At 35.9% G+C, this 12,922-nt stretch overlaps 2 long non-coding RNA genes across 2 annotated transcripts in view; both read left to right on the top strand.

The window, feature by feature from the left end:
• The window catches only part of LOC139129767 (uncharacterized), a 462,294-nt gene that overhangs the window by 50,217 nt on the left and 399,155 nt on the right, over positions 1–12,922 (top strand). The gene's annotated exons all lie outside the window — the stretch shown is intronic.
• Positions 403–7,801, top strand: LOC139129745 (uncharacterized). The gene is made up of 3 exons (XR_011551661.1): positions 403–620; positions 1,912–2,081; positions 5,603–7,801. It is a non-coding gene; the product is annotated as an uncharacterized lncRNA (long non-coding RNA).

The following is a 12,922-nucleotide window of genomic DNA, read 5'->3' as shown; positions in this document are numbered from 1 at the left end:
GCTCAAGTCATTTTATTTAATCGACGTCGGGAAGGAGAAGTTTCAAGAATGCAGTTGAAAACATATGAAGACTACAAAGACAAGAACAGCGTTGGAGAAGATGACGAAGTAAATCAGAGTCTCACACCTCTTGAAAAGTCACTATGTTGTCAACTGACAAGAATTGAAATTCCAGGAAAGTGGGGAAGAAATGTGCCAGTTTTATTGCCTCCAAGACTCAAAGACTCTGTAAATCTGCTCTGTGATATGAGAGAGGAGGCCAGTGTGCATCCTGAGAACCCGTATGTCTTTGCACGACAGTACAACTCAAAAGAATGCCAGCGCGGAGATAAGTGCCTCAGACTTTATGCTCATAGTTGTGGTGCATCAGATCCAGAAAGACTGACATCAATAAACCAGAAAGCATGTGGCGACAGTCTCACAGTTCATGAATCTGAGTAATAATGAACTTGATGTTCTCGCAGGTTTCCTTGGACACGATATTAATGTGCATCGAAACTACTATAGGCTACCCCAAGCAACACTGCAGGTATGCAAAATAAGTCGCCTATTGATGTCACTGGAAAGAGGAGACACTGATGTCTTCAGAGGCAAAACTCTTGAGGAAATAGAAACAGAGGGTAAGTTTCTTTTGTGGCATATCAGTACAATGGATATGTGAGTGATACCAAGTCACAATGCATACACTGGGTAAATAACAGGGGATGAGAAACTTCTTTTTTCAAATGAAAAGTGATGTCAAATACTCAGTAACCTTGACACTAATATTAGGTTGCCATCTTGATTAAATGACTCAGAGGTAATATCCTGTGCTGTACTGGTTCAAAGACTTAGCCAGTCACTCGTGTTTCGGCGATAATTTGAACTTAACTTATCACATGCAGTGTTACATTGTTTAGCAGGGTTCCCATGATGCTTGAAAGTCCTGAATTTGAAATCGCTTCTTTAAAGTCCCTACACTTTATTCATGGAAATTCTGGTCAAATTGATTTAGTCACTTATTATATGCTGATTAAATGAAAAAATATTTTGTGATTCCAATACCCAACGTCTCTACTCTGATTTTACCTGCTGACCTGAAAATTTTTAGATCCAAGTAAAGGGACATAAGCTGTAATTTAACTATTTTTTCAGTATTTTGGTCTTGTCTATAAACCAGAGTTTGGTATCAAAATCCCCATATCATACTGAAATGTCCAGTATTCTATTTGTTGACACAACCTGTATGTGTTATGACCATAGCCATTATAGACAAATGAATTCTAGTCTGAACTCTGAATTTAAAAAATAGTGCAAAATCTATTGCCCCTAATTTCAGATGTATTTTCAGCTCCAATGTCAGTGGCGCAGAGCTTATCACATACGTTGATTATCCAACTTCGTCTATCAGTCTGTCTGTCAATAGTTCCAGAAAGAAATCTATTTATGTGGTAACACTAGTTGCATTGCTCTTTAAATTAGTATGCGGGGAACCTGAGTCAGACTGATTGATATTGTTGCACAATCTTCATATTAATATTTGGGGCAATTTTTGCCATTTTGTCAAAAATCTTTTTCTCTAAAAAACATTGTCCAATGGCTTTGAAATTTGGTATGCATGCTTCTTTGTGACTTCAGTCAGATTTGTACAAAATGTGACAACAATTGCATATTTGTATGTGGTTGCAATTTTCAGTCAAAACTCTTCTCTGAAACTGCTTGTCTTGTTACTTCAAAATTTGACACGCAGGTTCCTGTGAGTGATCTCAACAACAGAATGTCGAATTTTGGAGAAATTTGCATCGCTGAATATTTGCTGTATACATTATTGTAAAACGATGCCTTGCATCAGTTTATCATATGCTTCAGGGCTTATTTACAGATTCCTTCCTACTTTTAGTTCAATATCTGTACTGTTTACACTGGTTTCAGTTGTGATAGATGATCGTGATGAAAATGAAGAGGAGTGCCAGTGGTAAGCCAGAACACCACAGTGACTCAAGATGATGACAGAACAGGAGAGGTACAGCAGGAGAGTTTAGAAGAAGAGTTGAGAGAAGTGATAGCTGATCAGCATAACGTGGGTCACTCTGCAGAAGGATGTAAGTATGAAAGTCTTCTGGCATCAGCATTTCACAAACATAAGTTGAGTGCATTCAATATACAATAATCTGAAATAATAATTTTGTCATCGGATCACAGGTACATTTACCGGAGTAGCATTTTCCCCATTACTGTGAAAGAACAGATTTCCAGCTCAGCAATGTTGTTAATTACCCATAAAAGTCTTTGAGTGTTCTTTAACGTGCCTTGACATTCTGCTGATTGAAACTTCATTTATGTCAGTGTAAACATTGAGCTTGAGCTCTGTGATAGTGCTCTCAGCATGATGGCAAAAACCTATATACACACATTACACATGGGATTAAACTTTTTATATCAGGAAATCTGAAAGGGAGAGAAAGAGGAAATAGAATATATATCTTACAAAACCAAGCCATGATCAGTAGTGTTTGCTGTATTTTACTTTCCCCCTTTTCTTGAACTTATTGTATAACTATTGGTCAGGGTGGGTTAATTTTATTCCCAATTCTGTTCCCACTCAGATTTCCTAATATAAAATGGTTTGATCCAGGCGGTCTGTATGTGTATCAGTTTTCATCATCACTCTGAGCGGTCTCACAAAGCCAATGCTTCTGTAAGTGAAGTTTTATTCAGCACAATGTCCAGGCATATTGCAGAACACCAAGCAAATTTCCTGGGTAATTAATAACATTATTGAGTGAGAAACAAGTGTTTTTGCCGTAAATCTTGCAAGGAGATGAAAAATATTCAGTCATGGCAAAGCTTATACTGTTTATAGTACTGCTTGTATTGTACCTTATCACAATCAGTTGAGGATTATTTTTGTGATTTATTTCAAAGAGTGCCATTGGGTCATGTTGCTTCAAGTGTATTATCACATGCCTCGACGTTAGTGCAAATAAGTGCATTGATTTGAATAGGAACATCCAGAGAGTTACTGCTTTCCTGTACCTAACTTGCATGTTGATGTTATATTTTGGTCAGGAAGTTTCTTTGAAAGTTTCCTGAACTTATATCCAAATTTTTAGTCATTTGAGTTTGCTAACATGATGTACAAAGAAAGCTAGCTTAGGTGAGCCTCACAGCTATTATTGTTTCTTGTTAGCTACTATAGACTATAGTCTATAGAAGCTATTGGGATGGGTATCCGTCCGGCGTCCGGCGTCAGTCTGTATGTATGTATGTATGTATGTATGTCCGTTTGTGAGGCGTCCGTCCACTCAAATATCTTGAGAACCGCAGTACTTACTGATTTGATATTTGTTGTGTAGATGAAAAATATGATTTTGAGAAAGTATTTTTTTTAATTTTTTGATATTGTTGAAAATAGGCAAATTAATGCCAAAAAAGGCGTTTTTGGTAAAAAATCTTCTCCTTCATAACCGCTGGTCAGACAGCTTTGTTATTTGGTATACAGGTCCTAGGGACAACCCAACGTAGATTTGTTCAAATTGTGATGAAATATGCAAATGTGTATTTTTAAGGAATTTTTTTGTCATTTTTGGTCAAAGTTTGACTTACATTGTATGTAATTCTTTTACCGTATAAACCCTATCAATTCACCCAGAAAAAAATAATAATATTATTTTAAATCATTGAATTAATTAGGAAATCATCAAAGCCAAAATATTTTAGTGTGGAATTATCAGAAAGTTCAACTTTTTTGACAGTTCATAGTGAATTGAGGATTAAAACATGTAAAGGCAACTTTCCTGAATCCCAACTTTGATATATCTGAACCACCATTTATGTTATCTAAAAGAAATTGCGCATAATAGTTTGTCATGATAGGGTGGTCAAATAAATAGAGATACAGAAAGTTCTAATTTCCATTTATGGTTGACTTGGTAAGGATAAAATAAGATTACTTTTTGAGGAAAAAAATAGAGTGGTCAATTAAAAGAGTGGTCAAAGTGATAGGGTTTTTATGGTAAAGCTGGGCTGTAAGATTCCTCATGTGCTATTTATAGCAATTATGCAATCTGTGTAAACAGTGCAATGAAAGTGTAACATGATTCCATATAATGCTTTTGATGACCTTGAACTTGTTAAGTTTCAAAAATTTGTCTCTTCAGTGTGCTTTCTCTGAGTACGTACAGTCTCAACTTATTCAACAGAAATTACAATGTTATTTGGTATACAGGTCCCTAGGGATAACCCAACTTAGATTTGGTAAAATTGTGATGAAATATGCAAATCTGTATTTTTACGGAATTTTTTTTTCCATTTTTGGTCAGGCCATCCTGAAATGAGCTATCAAAGATATCCACCTTCTTCATCAATACATGAGTCACAAAAGGTTATTCTCTACATAACACAGCAGAGCTCTGTCAACTGTTGAGTCGCTTGTTTTTTCAAAACCGCTGGTCAGACAGCTTTAATATTTGGTTTACAGGTCCCTAGGATGACCTTAGTGAGATAATTTCATACAGTCAGGAAATACTTAATTTTGTATCCATGTCTGTAGTAGCTTCAGGGACTTGGCCCTATGTTTATTTGATACGGATATACCATCTGTCAAACATTGATGGTAGTTAGAGAGGTAATCATAAAACAGTTGAAGATTCTATGTCTGTTAGTCTATCAGTCAGTCTTTCCAGTTGTCTGTATGTATATGTATGTACGTGAGTATATACTGATCATAGACCCTGGAGTGAGAAGGCCGGCAAATTCAGCAAAGATCAAACACCTACATTGTAAGGGCCAGGGATCATACGTGTTCTTCTGCATATATTAACACCTTAGCCTGTAGAACAAGTCACTTGAACACAATTAGCATAGCACGGGTAGTGTAACAAGCCAAAGACCTATGAAAAGACATCATCAAATTGACAGACATGTATTTCAGTAACCACTATGCTTTTTCCACCATTTCCGGAGTTTCATTGTTTGTGCAGTAAAGATTTAGAAAAAAATTGTAAATGAATTGTACCGTAATGATCAATTTATCTGCCTTGTTTTGCGTATCTTTTGTTCAGCAACTGTAAAACTTTCAGCAATGTAGCACATATTACCTGGATATTTGTTGTTTTTTGAAACTGGCGAGAAATCTAAAATGACCAAAAAAACTTTAATTGACATGCAAATACTGACACTGATGACTGTGTCTATTTTCAATCTTCCTGTAATGGGTTATATTCTGAAAGAATGTCAGAGGGACACAGAAGATATTTTGAGATCATCATATTCTGGCATATTTTCAGCTCTAACTGCTTCTCAAGCTATTTGAAATTACTAATTTCTGCTGTCGTTGTCATAGTTCTTAGGCTTTTGTTCATGCAGACCTAAGTCGTAAATTATCATCAAGTAATATCATCAATGAAATGTACCCACACAAAGAAATGATCAACATTTCTACCTATTTTTTTTTTGCTGCTGTGGTCATGTACCAGTACCATTTTGGTGTTATTTTTTGTGCATGCAAGGGCTGTGATACGATAGCTGCCGAACTGAAAATACTTCTGTCGACTTAAACCCATATTTTTATAGGCAGGTCATAAAATGACAATAACGTTACTTTTAATTAATCATTGTCCAGGTGAAACACGAGTATGCAAAATCAGAAGACCCAGGAAGCACGTTAAGTGGACACGTGCAGAAGAAACTGCCATACAACGTGCCCTAAGGAAAAATTATGCAGAGCGTACACTACCAAGGAAAGATGATTGTATGAGAGCAATTCAAGAAGAGCCAGCTCTTCGTCAGCGGTCATGGCATGTTATCAAGGACCACGTAAGAAACTGGATTCAAAGGAATTAAACATTTGTATGCTTAATGTATAATTCAAAATGTATAATCAGCTTTTAAATGGTGTGAAACATTGTCCATGATACGGCCCATGTGTGACGTACATATGATATCCAACAAGGTGGAGATTTATGTTAGGAATAACTCCCAACATTGTTTACTAAGTATTAGAAAGACAGGAACATTGTTCGTGTCTTGACAAATAAGGGACTGAGACTTGTACTCCAATTCGTTACTTTGGTCTTTCCTATTTAAACTCTGGCATGATAACTAAGACATTATGAGGATGATGATACATGCTGTGTTTCATCAATTTTTCTTTTGAACATGTAGTTAGCCCATCTTGCTAGATAGAACATTGGTGTTCTGTTATTTCATTAGGGCTTTTTACTTCTAAATGGTGATTATAGGCTGCATCTGTCCACAGGTGAACACACTGGTACAAATAACAAATCATATCATGTAATGATACCCTGCATGGAATGCAAAAAAATGCAGGAACACACGCTCTTAAAGTTTATGCATGAATGATAGTGTGAAAAGCAATGATGTTTTGCTGGGGTTTTTTAGCCATGTCAGGTTCATATAAACACCTTTGTATGGCCTATCATCCTGTAGCCTTCAAGGTTTGCAAATGGTATTGCAATCTTTTGACAGCTATGGCAGCCATATTTATTTTTGTGAGCAAAGGTTAATTCAAAGTTTGCGTTTTGATTACTTTCCACAACCCCTTGGAAGTTTCAAATTTTAATTATGTTTTGTCATGTGACCTTGCTGCTACATTTGATTTCTAAACAATGGTTTGATTATCTTTTCAAAAAACCAATGAACAGGTGATGTATGTAAACCCATCAAACCGATGTCTTCAATATTTGACACTGCTTATGACAGTCAAATCAGATTATTTGGAAGATGGGTAGTAATGCTTGGAAATGTTGTATCTTATATACATATATAGCCTGTTATCTCTGTCTTTTTGTCTGACTTTTAAAGTTTCTGCAAATGGCTACAATGCTAAACTCTTTGGTCCCAAGTGACACTGCTTGTAGTTCTAATGTGTTATTTGGTGATGCAGTGTTATGTACAGGTCACAAATGACAATGCATTGATAGTGTTTCTTTACTTTACACTGTACAATTGTCAATTGTCAACAAAATACCTGGTCACATAAGTACCATATTTTAGGGAGGAGAAAGCAGTGTAATGCATAGGTCACTGAAATAATATTTATATTATCTTGATAGATAAGGTAGTTGTTGGTGATTCAGTGTTGTGATGGTATACAAGAACCACCAAAATGGCTATTTTTTATTTTTGTTAGCAATATAGTAAATAGCCTCAGGTATATTGCCAATTAACAAGATCAAAAAGGCAGTTATGTATTGATGCTGTATTATACATACAGTTGTCCTCACAATTGCTGTTTTTTTTTCTTGACCCATTGTGACTTAGCTCATACCTAGACAGCTGATTAAATGGGCAATTTTTTTAATTTGTTGGTACATTGTTATACAAGAGTAATAAACAGCAAAATAATCAGAATGTAATTATCTGTAAGATTTTAAATCCTATAGAGGGCAAACTTACCTGCACTTTACTCTTATTGCTTGTCCCCTACAAAGCAGTGGAGGGTACATGTACCATATGACTGCCATGAGGCCATTTTGTGTCTATTGCTGCTATGCTTGACTCTGTCCTTATATATAATCCATATGCCACCAACGCAGCAAAACATTAAATAATACTAGTATGATCAAACACTACCAAACAAGCCAAGAAAAAAATCAAACAACATAAACTTACTTTGCCTACCGGTATATCATCATCCGTCCCTTACACATTCATTTTCAAACAAAGCCTTTTATTATTTTGGCACACAGAGACTTGCTTGCTTTGTAGGTGGATGGTTGGTTGATTGCTAATTCTTTGTATACCAGAATCATGAAAGGACTTCTCAAGTTTTGATTTTGATGGCAGGCTACAACTTAATAAAAAATAATTAGCACAAATTTATCAAATACCTTATCCTGTGATTTTTTGCAGCTGCCTTGCAAAGTATGAACCAGGAAGCACATTTAACTGTTGATAGCTTTTTTAATTCTGCTCTCAACGGTAAGCTTATCACCTCGGTGGATTGTCCATTGTCAGTCCCCATCCATCAACATTTTCAGAAAGAAGCCTATTTTTTTCCTACTGCTTGATTGCTGTGAAATTTGGTATGCAGGTTTCTAGGGGCAACCTGAGTCAGATTGGTACAAATTGTGGCAAAATTTGCATATTTGTAATTTTTGGACAATTTCATTCATGAAACTCTTATCAAGCTTTATACTTGCCATGATGAGGCACCATTGTCAGGCTTACATTAAAGCTCCATTAGCTGCAATTTAACTATTTTTGTCTATGTCATTCTTACTTAAGGCAAAGGAAATTAGTAACATACTTATTTTTGGTTTTAAAATGATTTTGTAGAATCATTTTATTGATGGTCAGTTTTCTCCCCTTGAGAGTCTGTTTTCATTCAATATAAAGAGGTTGAATAGTCTTTACTGTGTAGATTTGTCAAGATGACACTGGATAGCAAAGATCTGCATGATGGATCTGTTACTGTAATTGTTCAGTTGTTTTGCTAGTGAGAATATTTTCACCCATGTAATGTGCACATATTCATGAAACTCTGTTATCAAGGTTTATGCATTGCCATGATGAGGCACTGTTGTCAGGCTTACATTAAAGCTCCATTAGCCACAACTCTCGTCTATTTTTTTCAATATAAGTTCAACGTATCAACTAAAGTTGATGCTTCAAATCCCTGAAGCATGAAGAACCGTCTAGTGTCATGCCTATCAATCTAATCTACATAAGTAGAGTCAGCATTGTACTTGTTGACAATTAAATTCAAGTTTTCAAGAATGCTTGTTTTAATAACAACAATGATCATGAGATATATGCAGACTATGTTGCCAATCAGAACGCATGAATTTTAACAAGACATCAGAAGTAGGACAATGAACAGCAGTTGAAAAATAGAACCAGAATATTGCAAATACAGTGGAAAGTCATAGCTAATACCCCTTTAATGCAAAGAGTATATAACATGTCTGTATTGGTTTATGAAACCCTTCTTCTGAAATTCAATCATCATGTTTATACTTAGTTTCGTCTGAGAATGTTTTTGTTCAATATGTAGATGTTAGATACAGTTTTCAATGTTGTGACAACATTTGATAGCAAAGATCTGCATGTTGGATCTATGACTGTAACTTAGCTCTTGTTGATTTCATTAATATGTTTGCTTGCTGATGTTAACATGTCAACAATGATGTTCTAATAAAGATAAAAGTTGGTTGCCAAATTGCAGTTGTAGAAAACAGGAAAATCTGTGGATTCCTTTTTGACACCATGGTATAATATGAATATCAGTGTTGCAGCCAGGATGTGCCCTTGTGACAATGTCCCCATACAGAACCCATAGTTCAGCATACTTGTGTACTGTTAGTCACCTTGAGTGCGCTCATGAGTCAACTGTGTTCGATGTAGTTTGAAAGTAATATCTGTTACTGACAATTACCTTTGTTTTGCACGATGATTTTGAGGCTTACCGGTATATTTACGTCCTTTGGGAACCATGATTTTAAAGTAATTAGAATGCTGCATTTGATATAACTTGCTTGTAGTCTGACAGAGCTCTTATTGGCAGCAGATACGGTGTACTTGCTTGAAATCTAAGCAAAGATGTGGTCTCGATACTAGACTTTTTTGTGTGTGAAACTAATTTGTTACAAAATAATGCAAGAGTTCCTTTAGCCTCCCCGTGCCCACCACCACTTAGAAGTCACTTTAATCTCTGATTTTCCTTGGAAGAAGCACATCAAATACAACTTTTGAAGGGGTTTAGGGTCAGGGTTATTGTTAGTTTTAGGGTCAGTAGACTTAAAAGCGTTGTTGAACCTGAAGTAGTAAAGTTCTTAAGAAAAAAAAAATTGGAGTGGAGTGAGCCGCACTTTTCAATCCCAGGTTCTCGCATTAGTGGAGTTCTCCTCCCAGTCAAACACTTGGCCAGTACAGGTGTTTGATTTCTATAACATTAATTACACAAACTGATCTCAACCTTTTGTAACATTTTGATAATCCTGCAAACAGAGTTTATACAAGCATTTAATCGACCATCGGTTCAAATAGCCAACGGTCATTGATTCTCCACCACAAATGCGGCCGGGAAAAACTAGAAAGGGCATTTTCTGGAGCGTGTGCCCGCTTGTTGCCTGTTTGGTGTCCACTCACACAATGAACGCCGCCATAGCTTCGCGTCCTTTTAAAGGGAGCTCCGCCTTTAAGGAACACTTTCTCAAAATAATATAAAATTTGAATGACAATTGCCGCATGTTGTCCCCAAAATGTGCAAAATGTCCCCCAAAATAAATGATAGTGGGACACGGTGTCCCCTGGTTTAAATTTCCTGGCTGCAACACAGGAATATACCTGTACCAATATGCATTCACAGGGGTACACTATGAATAGGTCTTCACCAATATGCATACACAGGGGTACACTATGATTATATCTGTACCAATATACATACACAGAGGTACACCATGCATAGTTCACCAACATGTATACACAGGGGTACACTACAGTATATCTGTACCGACATACATACACAGGGGTACACTATGAATATATCTGCACTAATATACATACACAGAGGTACACCATGCATAGTTCACCAACATGAATACACAGGGGTACACTACAGTATATCTGTACTGACATACATACACAGGGGTACACTATGAATATATCTGTACTAATATACATACACAGAGGTACACCATGCATAGTTCACCAACATGAATACACAGGGGTACACTACAGTATATCTGTACCGACATACATACACAGGGGTACACTATGAATATATCTGTACTAATATACATACACAGAGGTACACCATGCATAGTTCACCAACATGAATACACAGGGGTACACTACAGTATATCTGTACTGACATGCATAAACTGGGGTACACTATGAATATATCTGTACCAATATACATACACGGGTACACTATGCACAGTGTACCAATATGCATACACACAGATACACTATTAATATATCTGTACCAATTTGCATACACAGTGGCACACTATGAATATATCTGTACCAATTTGCATGCACAGGGGTTCACAATGAATATATCTTTAACGGCATGCATACACAGGGATGCATTATGTATTTATCTGTACCTAAAAATGATGTCAAGACATGATTCTTGCAGTTTAACAAAACTATAAAATTTATTGCTGTGCTTAGATTAATATGATCTAAGAAACAATGCAATTGACTTTCCAATCAAACCCCCTCCTCCAAAACCAAAGTTAAAAAGTGCAAAATGTTGATGTCTGCCTGAGAGCACAATAGCATTTTGCCATAGCTACTAAGAATATGTATCCCCTTGCCACATTACAATGTCAAGAAATCAACCAAATTTGAGTACTAAGCACTAATAGAAGTGTCATTAATTTTTACTTCCCTTTTTGCATCTGATGACTGTCCTGATCTTCTTGTTCCTTTTCTCACAATTGTCCGTTGTATTTTTTGAGCTTTCCAGAGTCATACTTGCAAACCCTTTTCAAATCTTCCTGTGCATCTGTGTGCTTTTTTCATTGTTGACAAGTCACCCAGGTGTAAAACATGTAGGCTTCCACAAACTTTTTGTGGTCATTATGGTGCTTTGAAGAATTGCTCTGAGCCAGCAAATGGTTACCAAATAGAGTCCTTTGTCCTGGGGTGGGTTTTTTTTGATGTTTTCAAGGAGAATTATGAGACTCGTCAAGACTGCAATATTCAGTGCTGTTTCATCAACACTGAGAGTGAAATGGTCAGGTGTGGTTGGAGCAGGCAGCCGCTTATAGCACATTAAAAACTGATACTTTTATCTTTATAATTTGATGAATAAAAGGTTTAGGATACAATGTTAATGTATGTGGGACACAACGAGTTGGAAACAGTTACTGTTAAATTTGTTGGCACGAGTGTGCAGTTTTTTTTCATTTTTATACACAAAGAACCAGTGATCACAAAATAAAAGTGCCAAAGTGAAGTTCACAAATTGAATAGATGTCAAACGATCAATCTGAGGTGTTCCCTTATTGCCACAGACTAGTGAAAGGGATTTTATTTTTAGAAACTGGGCTGTCCAGTTCCTGGTATTTTATTAAGAACATTTTTTAGAAATGATAGATTCCAACTTTCATGATAAATGAACCTGGTGCAAACTCATGATACTTTTGCACCTACTACCATATATATAGTGTTCTGATATCATAAAAATTTGTGAAGTCATAGCCTAAATACACTGTAAAGTTCCATTTTCTGAATACCTAGTTAAGATAGTTTGGTTTCTTTCCAGTTTAACTTGTATGTAGCTTTAAGCTGCCTTCTTCATAACCTTTTTTTGAATAAACATCACACAATTTCCATTAATTCTATGGGCCCAAGATGTTAATCAAAGTACATTTCTTTACACTGGGTCCCTTAAGAATGAAATGAAATATGTTAAGGTCCAACAAAAATATAAATTTCGAATCATAGAAATAGAGGTATTTCAGGGTGTCCTTTGCGATAAAATTGCTTTCTAGGTTGTATGCATTGTCTTCTAATACATGGATAGTTCATAATGCCTTCAGAAATTATGGCTCCACTAAGGGGTATTTAGGACCATATGAAAATTCGGGACCACTTTTGATGCCGATTCACGTATGTATGTATGTATGTATGTATGTATGTATGTATGTATGTATGTATGTATGTATGTAGGTAGGTAGGTAGGTAGGTAGGTAGGTAGGTAGGTAGGTAGGTAGGTTTGTATGTATGTATGTATGTATGTATGTATGTATGTATCTATGTATGTATGTATCTATGTATGTATGTATCTATGTATGTATGTATCTACGTATCTATGTATATATCCATGTATCTATCTGTCTATGTATGTTTCTATGTATCTATGTTTGTATCTATGTGTGTATCTATGTATCTATGTATCCATGTATCTATCTATATATCTATCTATGTATGTATGTATTTGCGTGCTTAGGAATGTCCGTCCACT

Source organism: Ptychodera flava, chromosome 3 (genome assembly GCF_041260155.1).
Source record: "Ptychodera flava strain L36383 chromosome 3, AS_Pfla_20210202, whole genome shotgun sequence".
NCBI lineage: Eukaryota > Metazoa > Hemichordata > Enteropneusta > Ptychoderidae > Ptychodera > Ptychodera flava.
Note: the sequence above shows the minus strand (reverse complement) of the source record. Positions and strands in the feature narration are given on the sequence as shown.